Genomic DNA, 14,060 nt, shown 5'->3' with positions numbered 1-14,060 from the left:
CCACCACCAAAAGACTGTGACCCATCCCTCCCACCCACTCCCACCCCCCACTGGCCCAGGAAGCTGCATGTCTACCCCCTCACCACTGGGTTTTTATTTTGGTGCCCTACTTACAATTTGGTCAGGTCCTGCTTTTAGTTTCCCTTTCAAATCTTCTTACTCAACTTCTGTTGATGAGTGGGATCATCCCATACTCATCTTTGTCTTTCTGACTTAGCTCACTTAACATAATTCCTTCTAGCTTTGTCCAAGATGGGTCAGAGAAGGTGGGTTCATTGTTCTTGATAGTTGCTGGAGATTATAATCTAATTAGTGCTTCTATGGATTAACTGCTTGACACGTTGACTAACTTCTGGTACGGCTTACTTACTTATTTATTATTTGTACAAGCATTTATCTAGTTTATGGCCTAGACTATAATCAGACAGACCAGGGCACTGCTCTAGGTGTTACTCAAAATTGAAACCTAGACTTTATACATGAAGGAAATGTATTCTACCTACTGAGCTAACTCACCAGCTTATAGTCACAATATTTAAAACCTCATTTCTTTTTTTTTAATTTATTTTTGTTATTTCTTTATTGGGGAATTAATGTTTTACATTGAACAGTAAATACAATAGTTTTCACATGCATAACGTTTCCCAGTTTCCCATATAATAATACAACCCCCACTAGGTCCTCTATCATAAAACCTCATTTCTATTCTACTAGACAGACACTTCAGTGACAGGTGTAGAGTTATGTCCATATTGCTATATGACTACGACTTCTGTTCTTGCACTTTGTGTCTAATCTCTATGTAAATAATCACACTGTGTAGTTGGAGATTCCTTCAGCACAATGATTACCAATAAACTTGATGTATATGGAAGTGTTTGCAAATATATAAATAGATAACATTGAACCTCAACTAAATATATACACAACTCAACTTTCCTTAGCTGGATCATTGTAATAACTAGCATATATTTCCAATACCATATGATCAGAAAGGATGATCAACAAGTGCTATTTTCATGCAGTTTACAAAAAAACATATCCATTCCTAGCACCACAGGATATGACCTTTGCCATTTTTTATATTTTTAAGCCTGAACCCTTTGCTTGGCAGATGGAGCTGAGTACACATGACATTTGAGAAGTAACAGAAAATTACTCATGCTTCAGTGGCCTTTCACCAATAAAGATGGTGTATAAATAAACCAGCTCACTTCTTTCTTATATGAGGTTTATCTGAGGCACTGAGTTCCCCCATAGAATTTAATATCTGCTACCTGAAATAGACACGTTCTTGAATATGCTCCTTGATTGGTTGCTTTCCCTGTCTCATTTTCCCACCCAAATATTGGTATGCCATGAGATTATTTATTTAATTAAAAATATGTATATATGGGAGTCAGTTGGTAGCACAGCGGGTTAAGCGCAAGGACCAGCATAAGGATCCCAGTTTGAGTCCCTGGCTCCCCACCTGCAGGGGGGTTGCTTCACAGGTCTGCAGGTGTCTGTCTTTCTCTCCCCCTCTCTGTCTTCCCCTCCTCTCTCCATTTCTCTGTGTCCTATGTAACAATGATGGTATCAATAACAACACCAATAACTATAACAATAAAAAACAAGGGAAACAAAAGGGAACATAAATATTAAAAATATGTATATATATATGAAAGATCAATAGAATCAGTTCATTACTCTCACATGTACAAGCATCAGACTCAGGACCTCATGCTTAAGGGTCCAACACTGTACCAGCTCCTATGGGGGTCATCTCTAAAATCAACATTTTGCCTTCAATTCATGTCTGCTCCTGGAGACAATGTAAGAAAACTCATGTAAATAAACTGCTAGAGCCTCTCTTTTTTATTTTTAAAATGGGAACACTGACAAAACCATAGGATAAGAGGGGTACAATTCCACACAATTCCCACCACAAGAACTCCATATCCCATCCCTTCCCTTGATAGCTTTCCTATTATTTATCCCTCTGGAAGTACAGACCCAGGGTCATTATGGGGTACAGAAGGTGGAAGGTCTGGCTTCTGTAATTGCTTCCCAGGTGAACATGGGTGTTGACAGGTCGATTTATATCAGCTTGCCTCTCTCTTTCCCTAGTGGGGCAGAGCACTAGAGCTCCTCTTAAGGGAGATTAATGTACATTGTTCTTGACTGCTACTTTAGGGGTTGGGCAGTGACATAGCTGATAGAGCACAGATATTACCATGTGCAAGAACCCAGGTTCAAGTCCCCAGTCCCCACCTGTAGGGAGGAAACCTCACAAGTGGTAAAGCAGTGCTACAGGTGTTTCTCTTTCTCCCTCCCTCTCATTCTTCCTTCCTCTCTATCTCCCCCTTTCCTCTCAATTTCTCCTTGTAATAAATAAATAAATAAATGCTTAAAGGGGTCAGAAGGTGGTGCACCTGGCTAATCACAAGGCCCCACAAGGATCCAGGTTCAAGTCCTTGCTCCCCACTTGCACAGGGAGACACTTCATGAGCAGTGAAGTAGATCTGCTGGTGTCTATTTTTCTCTCTCCCTCTCTATCTTCTCATCCTCTTTCAATTCTCTCTGTCCTACTGAATAAAATTGTGGAGAGAAAATAAAAAAGGCCACTAGGAGTGGTGAATCTGTAGTGTCAGCACCAAGCCCCAGCTACTGAAGGCAAAATAAATACATACCTAAGCTTTTTTTTTTTTTTTTTTTTTTTTTCAAGGATGACTTTCAGCTTGCCTTAGGGTGACACTTGGGTAGGGTGGCAGGGGGGCTACAGCAGAATAAAGATATGTTTTACTGGAGAGGTCCTGAAATTCCTGTGCCTCTCCTTTTTCCTCACATCCCAAGTCCTAACTACAATAGTTTTTGTGGAGTATCTGAAACCTTCTAAGAGGAATGGGAAAGCTTTGAGAACTGAGCCAAGGGGACTCTTTCATACCGAATGTGTGATAGACAGCCCACACCAGGGAATGTGAAGATACAGTTGGTCCTTGGAGGCTGGCTAGCACTCTAGATCATGTGGGGCCTAAGTCAGAAGAAAACTGCTGGGTTTCAGACCAGCATCAAGGCTATGATGTCCAGGTACTATTGGTCCACAAGGATGGGGTGTCTACTAAGGAAGCGAAGGCAATAGCTAGTGTTATTTGGTGAAAATACTTCAGTCAGCACTAAAGAGCACATCAGACAGCATTAATTTTTTGTACTTAATTTAATAAATTTATTTACTGGATAGGGGAAAGATAAATTGAGTGGGGAGGATATATATATATATATATATATATATATATATATATATATATATATTTTTGTAAAGCACTCACCCTGCAGGTGAGATCCTGGGGGGTTTGAACCAGGGTTTTTTCACATTGTAACATGCATGCAACCAGATGTGCTATCACCCAAACCCCTCTATGCCAGATAACATTGATAAGATATTCTCCACAGCCCACAGGGCAGGGCCATGAGCAAAGCCTTATACTCCCCCCCCAAACATGGACTATGGGTGTGGAGAGAAAAAAGAATATGATATAGAGATTTTTTTTTTTCACCAGAGCACTGTTCAGTTCTGGTTTATGATGGTGCAAGGGACTGAACCTGGGACTTTGTAGCCTCAGGCATGAGAGTTTCTTTGCATAACCATTATGCTATCTCCCCCACCCTATGATGGAGAATCTTAGCAAAAAGCATTTTAATTTAGAAGTGACTGAAATACTTTGAATGGCTAAGAAAACAGTTTCTTTCTTTCTTTCTTTTTGCCGGTGTTTTGTTTCCATTCTCCTACTTTCTTTTTTTTTTTAATTTTTTAAATTTATTTCTTTATTGGGGAATTAATGTTTTACATTCAACAGTAAATACAATAGTTTGTACATGCATAACATTCCCCAGTTTCCCATTTAACAATACAACCCCCACTATGTCATTTATCATCCTTCATGGACCTAAGAAAACAGTTTCTAATAGTGGAAATGAGAACTTCAAAGCCAGAATCACAGAGAAAGAAAAGTATAATATGTATACCACAGAATATTTTCCTTAATATTTGAGAGCTACTCTCTTCCCTGATCCAGCTTTCTAGTCCTTTTTCCGCTTATGACACATATCTTGGATCCACTTGCATGTTAGCTTTTGGGCTCAGGCAAAAACTAGTAAAGTTATGGGTCACTTGGAATATACCTAAAATAGATCTAACTTTTTCCAAAATGGAGGCCCCAAATCTCATCTGCAGTATCCTTACCTTTAGGTTCTTGAGTTTTTCAGCCACCAGGTTCCAGATGCTACCATGATGCCAGTCTGACCTCCCTGAGCAGATGACCTCACCAATGTGTCTTTAGAGCTTTGCCTCCCCAGAGCCCTGCCCCACTAGGGAAAGAGACAGATAGGTTGGGAGTATTGATCGACCTGCCAATGCCCATGTTCATCAGAGAAGCAATTACAGAAGCCAGATCTTCCACCTTCTGCAACACACAATGATCCTGGGTCCATACTCCCAGAGGGATAAAGAACAGGAAAAGTTTCAAGGGATGGGATGGGATGGGACGGGATACGAAGTTCTGGTGGTGGGAATTGTAACTCTCTTATCCTATGATTTTGTCAGTGTTTCCATTTTATAAATAAAAAAAAGACTCATGGCTCAAAAAAATTTTTTTTCCTTAAGACTAATATATATATATATATAGCCTGGGAGGTGGCACAGTGTTCAAAGCACTGGACCCAAGAGCTGAGGTCTTGAGTTTGAGCCTTGACATCATGTGTGTCAAGTGTGATGCTCTGGCTTTCTTTCTTTCTTTCTTTTTTTTTCTTTTTTGTCTTTTTCTTATGAATATATATATACATATATATATATATGTATATATATATATATATATATATATATATATATATATATATATATATATCTCCAAGGAAATGGCTGAGAGATAGAGTTCAGGACTTTCATGAAGCCCTCCCTGTATTTAATCCCTGTCAATGCATATACCTGAGTGATACTTTGGCAGTATTTCTCTCTTAAATATATAAATATTACTTTAATGGCCAGTAAACCAGCTGGGTAGATAGTATGATGATTATTCAAATAACCTTCATGCTTAATGCTTCTAGGTCCCAGATTTTTTAAAAAAATATTTTTATTTATTTATTATTGGATAGAAGCAGAGAGAAATTGAGAGAAGGGAAGGAGATAGAGAGACACCTGCAGCCCTGCTTCACCACCTGTGAAGCTTCCCTCATGTGGGTGGGGACCAGGGTCTTGAATCTGGGTCCTTGAACCAGAAACTCTGGTATTAAGAAATCCAGGACATATTATCTCTTATTTTTTATTTATAAAAAGGAAACATTGACTAAACCGTACGATAAGAGGGATACAGCTCCACACAATTCCCACCACCAGATCTCTGTATCCCATCCCCTCCTCTGATAGCTTTTTTATTCTTTTGTTTTTATTAAAAATATATAGTTATGGTGGAGGGTAGATAGCATAATAGTTATGCAAACAGACTCTCATGCCTGAGGCTCCAAAAAAAAAAAAGAAAACAAAAATATATAGTTATTTATTCCCTTTTGTTGCCCTTGTTTTATTATTGTTGTAGTTATTATTGTTGTTGTTATTGATGTCGTCATTGTTGGATAGGACAGAGAGAAATGGAGAAAGGAGGGGAAGAAAGAGAGGGGGAGAGAAAGATAGACACCTGCAGATCTGCTTCACCACCTGTGAAGTGCCTCCCTCCCCTGCAGGTGGGGAACTGGGGTTTCAACCAGGATCCTTAAGCCAGTCCTTGAGCTCTGAGTCAAACTGCGTCTAACCTGCTGTGCTGCTGCCTGACTCCCAGCTTTCTTATTCTTTAACCCTCTGGGAGTATGGACCCAAGGTCATTGTGGGATGCAGAAGGTGGAATTTCTGGCTTCTGTAATTGCTTCCCCAATGAACATGGGCATTGAGAGATTGATCCATACTTCAGTCTGTCTCTCTTTCCATAGCAGTGTGGGGCTCTTGGGAAGCAGAGCTCCAGGACATATTGCTGGGGTTGTCTGTCCAGGGAAGTCTGGTTGGCATCATGCTAGCATCTAGAACCTGAAGGTTGAAAAGAGAGTTAACATACAAAGCCAAATTGTTAACCAATTATGGACCTAAAGGCTGGAATAGTGCGGATGAAGAGTTGGGGGTGGTGTCTCCATTTTGCAGATAGCAGTAGGCATATTTTAGCTATATTCCAAAGGGCCTGTTTTTTTTTTTTCTTGAGCCTGAAATCTGATATGCAGGTGGATCCTAATTATTGTCTGGGGAGGTGATGTCATGGCTGGAAAAAGGACCAGAAAGCTGGATCAGGGAAGAGAGTAGCTCCCAAATATGGGAAAGGGGTATAAATATTGTTGATTTGATGTGATTTGGGGCCCATATTCAGGTGTATAAATATTGTTGATTTGATGTGATTTGGGCCCCATATTCAGGTGTATAAATATTGTTGATTTGATGTGATTTGGGGCCCATGTTCAGGTGTATAAATATTGTTGATTTGATGTGATTTAGGGCCCATATTCAGCTTAGGAGCCTATGTGACCTCTGCATCTCTGTAGATCTGAGTTCACATTCTATGGTCATGAGTAGGAACATCCCAAGCTGCCCCAATATCAACCCATCTTCTTCAGGTGTAGCATACAGGTCCAGCCTCCCTTCGGAAGATGGAACATTCTCTACCATTGTTGATCTAAGTTGAGGGCAAGGTCCTATGGGGGCTCACAAAGGGGTCTATTGTGTTGTTCCTGCTAGAGATGACCAGTAACAATGGAGAGTGGAATTTATTCAAGATCTAGGCCCATCAAGATTGTTTGGGAATCTCAGGATTCCCCGATTAGGGCCCCAGCTGGTGGAATGGCCTGATAGTGACTAAAAAGTCATTGTTAAAGTATGCTAGTCTCTTGCCCTTATTCAGCTTTTGCAGTCCTTGCTTTGATAAGGTTAGCTTTGTAGTTAGTGAGAGAACTGTAATAGGAAGTAGGTGAGGAGGGTATCTAAGTCTAAGTAGACTCTATTTCATTATGAACTTTATACTGACTCACTACAGACTATTGTGTATTTTTGCTTTTAGGTGTATATTTTGCCTTAATTTTATGGATACATGTGAACATATACTCTATCTTATGGGTAGGTCCCGTATACTCTATCTTATGGGTAGGTCCCAGATTTAATCCTGTGAAGCACAATAAAAGCCAGAAGTTGAGCAATGCTCTGGCAAAAACCACAAAACCAAACCAAACCAAACCAAACCAAACCAACCAACCAACCAAACAAACAACAATAACAACAAAAATCACACAATCAAGAAACAACTAATAAGCCTATCATTTCTTTTTATTCTTTAATTTTTTACTATCTTTATTTATTTATTGGATAGAGACAGCCAAGAAATTGAGAGGAAAGGGGAAGATGGAGAGGGAGAGAGACAGAGAGACACCTGCAGCTCTACTTCACCACTTGCAAAGCTTTCCCCTGCATATGGGGACTGGGGTCTCTGGACCCTAAGCACTGTAACATGTGCACTAAACCAGGTGTGCCACCACCCAGCCCTTCCTGCCATTTATTCTTTTTTTTTAGACTTTAAAAAAAAATTTTTTTTTTCCCCTCCAGGGTTATTGCTGGGCTGGGTGCCTGCACCATGAATCCACCGCTCCTGGAGGCCATTTTTTCCCCGTTTTTGTTGCTCTTGTTGTTGTAGCCTCGTTGTAGTTATTATTATTGCCATTGTTGATGTTGTTCGTTGTTGGATAGGACAGAGAGAAATGGAGAGAGGAGGGGAAGACAGAGAGGGGGAGAGAAAGATAGACACCTGCAGACCTGCTTCACCGCCTGTGAAGCGACTCCCCTGCAGGTGGGGAGCCGGGGGCTCGAATTGGGATCCTAATGCCAGTGCCTGCGCTTTGCGCCACATGTGCTTAACCCACTGCGCCACCGCCAGACCCCCTAGACTTTCTTTTTTTTCTTTTTAGTATTTATTTATTTATTTATTCTCTTTTGTTGCTTTTGTTGTTTTATTGTTGTAGTTATTGATGTCGTCATTGTTGGATAGGACAAGGAGAAATGGAGACTGGAAGGGAAGACAGATAAGTGGAGAGAAAGCTAGACACCTGCAGACCTGCTTCACCGCCTGTGAAGCGACTCCCCTGCAGGTGGGGAACCAGGGGCTTGAACCGGGATCCGGGATCCTTACATCGGTCCTTGCGCTTTGCGCCACATGCACTTAACCTGCTGCGCTACCGCCCCACTCCCTCTGTCATTTATTCTTAAACATCTGTTCATGGATACTCATAACTGATTTTTGTTGAGTAAACTTGGAGAAAAGATTTGTAAAAGCTGTGATTTTGAATATATACTTATCCAAATGCCTATGTAATTCCACTATTTTTTTTTAGTAGATTATTTGGTTAGTATAGGCATATAATCATATCACCTGTGGATCACGGTTAGTTTGTTTTCAGTTTCATAGTTTTACAGTTCTAGGTTTTGCTTCATGTCTTGTTGAACTGATCAGACTTCTAGAACCACAAAAGCTTCTTATTTTGGGCCCCAGATCAAATCTTTGGGGCTTACAGTTAACAATATTTGTATAATTTCCTCATATTTGGGAGCTATTCTCTTCTGCGATCCAGCTTTCTAGTCCTTTTTCCAACTATGACACCATCTTCCCAGACAGCACCTTTGGACCACCTGCATGTTAGTTATTGGGCTCAGGCAAAAAGTAGTAAAGTCATGGTCCCCTTGGACTATACCTAAAATAGACCTACTAGCTTTTTTCAGAATGGAGACCTCAAATGTCATCTGATATTTTCTTACCTTTAGATTCCTGACTATTAGACATTTGTTCTGCTTTATATCTTAATGCTTTTTCAGTCACCAAGTTGCAGATGCTACCATGACCCAACCTGACTTCCCTGGATGGATGACTTCACCAATGTGCCCTGGAACCCCACCTTCCCAGAGCCCTACCAACTAGGGAAAGATAAAAACAGGATTGGAGTATGGATCAACTTGCCAATACCCATGTCTAGCAGAGAAGCAATTATAGAACCAGACCTCTCACCTTCTGCACCCCATAATGATCCTGGACCCATGCTCCCAGAGGGATAAAGAACAGGAAAGCTTCCAATGGAAGGGATAGGATGTGGAACTCTGGTGGTGGGAATTTTTATCCTGGGATGTGGAACTCTGGTGGTGGGAATTGTATTCCTCTTATCTTACAGTCTTGTTGATCATTATTAAATCAATAAAAAAATCTTGTTTTACTTCTAGTTTTAATGGTAATAATACTCTTACTTAACTTACATGTACTGAGAAGTAACTGTGTATCAGGCACTGTTCTAGAAAGTTTCTATGTATTGTCTTATTTCACTGTAGCAGTAACACTGTGAAGGTGGTGCCATCATGATCTTATTTTATGTTTTACCAGAGCATTGTTCAGCTAGGTGCTAGGAATAGAACCTGGGGCATTGGGTGCCTCAAACATTAAGGGTTTTTGCATATCCATTATGGTATCTCCAGTCCTAAAAATTTTATTTTTTAATTCTAAAGAGGAGAGAGAGAGAATATGACCACAGCACCATTTTCCTTCAATGAGGTAGGGGCCAGTCTCAAACCTGGATTACACACATGCAAAAGAAGCACATTATCAAGTGACTTATTTATCTGGCCATTGTCTCCATTTTACAGTGGGAAAGCCAGGGCCCAGAGGCCTCAGTAAATTTCCTAAACAAGAAGCAGCAGGTCTACGAGGTGAATACTGACTCTCGAGCCTGCTGTCTTTACTTCTTGATAGATATTCAGGTAAATGTTTAATATTTGGCCCTGATTGTGGAGGGGAAGCTTTGGTTTGTAATGTTTGTCAGCTTTGGTGTGAACAGTTCTTCTGTAACAGGCTATGGCTTTCTTGATGATTGACTTGGGGACATATTCTTACAATTCTTGTGGATGAGATTGAACAAGCCATTTAGCCAATTCTAGCACTCCATAGCTGTTCATGATTCATGCTACACCTTATGCCCAGGAGGTGGTGTTGAAGATATATATATATATATCAATACTGGATGCACAGGACTCTGGGGAGGGTGAGCACAATGATCAGTGCATAACATATATGGGTCTGAAGCTATTCAGTACTCCCCACCCCCAGCCAAATCTTAAAGCTTTGTAAAACTTTGGCAAATCACTAAAAAGTAAAACAAAATTCAAAGATTTCTATTCGTCAGTTCTTTGGCTTCCAGAAACATAAAACAGTTGAATTTGATCCACTCAGAAGATGGAATTTATGAGAATACAGTCTCAGAAGGAAGGGTGCAAGGCAGGAGGACCTTACGAGAGATAGTGACTATGTGACTTCAATGAGTTTCTTGTTTCTGATCTTCTGTTAATTTCAGGCCAGTGGTCTTGCTTTTGTCTGGCTCATGGGACAGAATGCTATCACCTAGGGCTCCTGAACTGACTCACTGAGGTTCTTGCTGCCAGCCGAGTTTAGGTCAGCTGTGATTGGCTCAGTGGGTAAAGTGTTAGCCTATGGCCAGTCAGCTTTTCCATGAACATAAGTGGATCTATTTTCATGATCATATTGGAGATGGCTAGTGCAAACTAGAACTAGCCTCTTCTATCTCTGAAGTTCTGCTACACTTAAAGTCCATGATCATACTGTAGCCTTCTGAGCTCTTTACCATCTGGATCTGATGACCTTGATGTTATCCCTGCCAGCTTTCCCTTTGCTCAGAATGACATTCTGCCCTTCTTATTGGGTTTTGAACATTATGAACTCATTCTCATTTCAGACCTTTGTATATGCTCTTCCAAGGACTACTACATGTTTTCCATGGGTCTTCTCATGACTTAGGTTCATTCTTCATCCAGAATTCTTTCTCAGAATGTCCTTCGGAACATTCTTCTTGAGACAGGGCCTTTTTACCCATGATTACCTGCTCAGCTACTCTGCTTTCCTTCATCATGCTTAATATTACTTGAATATGTGCCATACATTGAACTCTCCTCCTTCCAATGGTTGCCCTACTGGATACTCATGGACTTTGTCTTATTCATGGCTATAGTTTCCACATTTGGAACAGTGTTTAGCATGCAGTACATATTCAAAATATACTTGTTGAATGCATGATTACATAAGTGAATGAATTGCCAATTTACTATGAAGTGTACATTTCAAAATAAACCCATAGTCTGGGAGACAGCTCACTCAGTAGCACATGTCTTAGCATGCAGGAGGACCAGGGTTTGAGCACTGACACCACATGGGAGCATTATAGATGACACCAGGGGCACTCCATGGATAATGGAGTGTGGTATCTGTGCTATCTTCCTTCTCTTCATCTGAAACAAAAATGAAAAAAATCTGCCCAGAAGCAGTTGAGTCACACATTCTTGAGGCCCTGATGCTGCTGCAAATAAGTAAAAATATGTCTATCATTGACTTCTTTTTCTTTTTTCTTTATATTTTTTAATTAATTAACTGATGTTGAGGAATTATCCAGATGCCGTCTATGCCCCCAGGTTTTACCACTTCCTGCGATATTCTTGCAGTGCCCTTTTCTACCAATCCTGTCCCGACACGTCACCCCTGGTTGTTGCCCAATAAAAGCCCTCCCACTTTCCCCCCTCGTTCTCACTCTCTGCTCTTTCTCTCTCTCTCTCTCTCTCTCTCTCTCTCTCGGTCGCTCTGGCCTGAGCCACCCCCTCCTGATCCAATAATAAAGATTTGTGTACCCCACTTGCTCCGGACCTCCTCTCTCTCTTCTCTGCGGCGCAGTCTGACAATTAACTATTTATTTATTTACTTATTTATATTGGATAGTGACAGAGAAACTGAGAGGGGAAGGAGAAATAGGGAGAAAGACAGACACCTGCAGCCCTGCTTCACCACTCATGAAGCTTTCCCCTTGCAGGTGGAGACAGGGGTTTGAACCTGAGTCCTTGTGCACTGTTATGTCAGTACTTAACCAGGTGTGCCATCACCTGGCCCCCATTGACTTCTTTTTCAAGGTGCTTTTGTTTCTTTGTACTTAAACAGTATTCCTTTAAATACAAGATGTAATGAATTATTGATGGTTAGTCTTTTCCTATCCTGTCCCTTAGTGTACTTTCTTCCAAGCCAAATGAGACTTTTAGTAATATGTGGAAATAGGTCTTCATTTTTTTGTTGTTTGTTTGAGGCAGGAAATAGCTGATTTTAATTATGATTTGATGATTAGTATGCTGCCCATGGCCAGAGAGGGATTAGCACAAAGAGCTGGTGCTTTGTTTTCTGCTTTTAAAGGATTTGTGCAAGCAAGAAACATCTATTTGTTTAGAAGACAACTCCTGCAAGGGCCCCTTAAGATAAACCCATTAAAGTAACTCAGAATTACCATCAGAATAGACAGGTGAGGAAGAATGGCTCCCTACCTGAAAAAAAATTAAGATATGCACATTTCCACAGTGTGCAACCCCCTCTCCCCAAAGACATTTCCTTTTTCTCATGAAAAATTAAGAGCAAGAAGGAAAATATTTTCACAAGAGGAAGAATGCATTTGGTCACAAACAAGCCTTTTTACTATTTAAAGATGAGATTTTCAGCTAAAAAAAAAAAAAAAGGAACAACTTTGCCTTCAAGCTGAATTTCATGGTTTGACCAGCAATAGCTATGTTTACTGATGGCCCCATGTTGCCCCTGAGCAAATCCCAGATGAACTGAGGGACTGGTGTTCACAGACAATTACCAACAGCGTGAACATCCTCTTACTATATAAGGAACTCCAGACCTTTGAAAAGTTACTCCAGAAGTCATTATTTTTATAGACAGAGTTTGATATTTTTTTAAAAAATATTTTTACCTGTTATTACTTACTTTCAATGAAAATAAGATACTAAGAGAATAATACACAGAAAGAAATCAGACCACTTCTCAGCTCTGGTTTATGGTGGTGCTGGGAAATAAACTTGGGACCTCAGAGCCTCAGGCATGAAAGTTTTTTGCATAACCACTATGCTATTTCCCCAGTCCAGTATTTATTGATTTTGACTATATTGATATTATATTGACACTGAGTATTGGTACTACCAACTCGTACCCTCTTGACCAATTTGCAGGCAATTTTAATCTGTGTCAGCATTAGGAACCACTACTCCAGCCCTCTCTGCCATGAGCACTGACTTCCATCCTGGCTCTCTAGTTGGGTAGCTCATCCATTCTATTCCCAGACCAAACTGTGAAGATGGTTGAGTTTGTGTTTCCATTTCCCTTACTGTATCTCCCTCCCCATCCCTGGAAACTTCCCCATTCTCAGGTGTTTCTCAGGGTTTTCCCTCCTCCCCCAAATTTTGTTTATTTATTTGGGAAAGGATAAGGACCAGAGCATCACTCAGGCACCTACAATGTTGGGAACTGAACTCAGGACCTTGCTGCTGAGTGTTCAAAGCTCTTAGTCTTGGACGTGTCTCATCTGTTATGATCCTATTCCATCCCCACACTAAAAGTATCAGGTGCAAGAATTTTTTTTTAAATTTCTTTATTGGGGGATTAATGTTATACATTTGACAGTAAGTACAATAGTTTGTACATGCATAACATTTCTCACTTTCCCACATAACAATACACCCCCCGCTAGGTCCTCTGTCTTTCAGTTTTAATTAGTTATTTAACAATGTTTTATGAAATTACAAGATTTCAGGGGATAAATTTTACATCCACACATGGTGTGTGTAAGTTACCACACCCTCCACCAAAATTATGTGGCTTTCCCTCTCCCTATAAGTACCACAGTTCACACAAAGCCAAAGAGACTTTGGTTACCACTTTTTCTGTTCAAGTTCATTTGTTTTAGTCATTTTTAGTCCACATATGAAACTCAAGGAAATTTAGTCTTGCTAGAAAATAGCCCCACAAAATTCTCCTCCTTTTGAGTGCACTATTATTCTTCTATGAAACAAAGGCCAAAAGCACACAATAGAGAAATATAAACCCATAATAACACCTAATGTGACAGGTGAACTGGAGTAATACTGGGGAGAGGAGGGAAGTGTGCTCCTGTCTCCCATCAGGTCTCTTCTGGTATGT

Source organism: Erinaceus europaeus, chromosome 16, assembly GCF_950295315.1.
Source record: "Erinaceus europaeus chromosome 16, mEriEur2.1, whole genome shotgun sequence".
Taxonomy (NCBI): domain Eukaryota; kingdom Metazoa; phylum Chordata; class Mammalia; order Eulipotyphla; family Erinaceidae; genus Erinaceus; species Erinaceus europaeus.
This window is presented reverse-complemented; position numbering follows the sequence as displayed.